The sequence below is a fragment of the Penaeus monodon genome, chromosome 21, assembly GCF_015228065.2.
Source record: "Penaeus monodon isolate SGIC_2016 chromosome 21, NSTDA_Pmon_1, whole genome shotgun sequence".
In the NCBI taxonomy this organism is placed as follows: Eukaryota; Metazoa; Arthropoda; class Malacostraca; order Decapoda; family Penaeidae; genus Penaeus; species Penaeus monodon.
The window spans coordinates 41,660,039-41,661,092 of NC_051406.1; positions in this window are offsets into that span (position 1 = coordinate 41,660,039).

Below are 1,054 nucleotides of genomic sequence, written 5' to 3' on the forward strand. Positions count from 1 at the left end.
GTACTCATTATTTTTATATTTTGATGAGCTGTAGATAGATTTTCCTCCTTGTGGGCGTGGGCGTGGCTTTCCCACGTGCATAAGGGATACAGGAGAGGCTTCGGGGAAAGGCTTGCGAGGGCGTGATGGCATTTGGGCGTGCTGTGTGGGCGTGCAGTGACCGCATACAGACATGCCACCTCGCTTTTTTAGTTTTTTTTTTCCCCTTTTTTATCGTTTTTTTTTTCTTTCTTTTCTTTTTCTTTTTCTAAATCATATTTTAGTGTCATGGGTGCGACTTTTTGGGTATATTGTGTTCAGGGACTCGCTTAGGGTCACTTCGGGGGATTATTTAGGGTCATTAAGGTCTCATATATTCATGGGGTCATTTAGGGTCCCGTGGATCCAGGGGGTGATTAAGGTCCCTTGCATTCAAGAGGGTCATTAAGGTCCCTTGCATTCAGGGGGTGATTAAGGTCCCTTGGATTCAAGAGGGTCATTAAGGTCCCTTGCATTCAGGGGGTGATTAAGGTCCCTTGCATTCAGAGGGTCATTAATTAAGGTCCCTTGCATTCAGAGGGTCATTAAGGTCCCTTGGATTCAGGGGTGATTAAGGTCCCTTGCATTCAGAGGGTCATTAAGGTCCCTTGCATTCAGAGGGTCATTAAGGTCCCTTGCATTCAGAGGGTCATTAAGGTCCCTTAGATCCAGGGGGTCATTAAGGTCCCTTGCATTCAGAGGGTCATTTAGTTTCCTTGCATTCAGAGGGTCATTAAGGTCCCTTAGATCCAGGGGGTCATTAAGGTCCCTTGCATTCAGAGGGTCATTTAGTTTCCTTGCATTCAGAGGGTCATTTAAGTCCCGTGGATCCAGGGGGTCATTTAGGTCCCTTGCATTCAGGGGTGATTAAGGTCCCTTGCATTCAGAGGGTCATTAAGGTCCCTTGCATTCAGAGGGTCATTTAGCCTCCTTTGGATCGTCGCCGCAGCCGCCTGTGTGTGTGATGACCTTATGCCTCCTGTGTTGGCTTGGCACTTGAAGCAAAGGTCAGTTGCATCAGGGAGGCGAAAACACG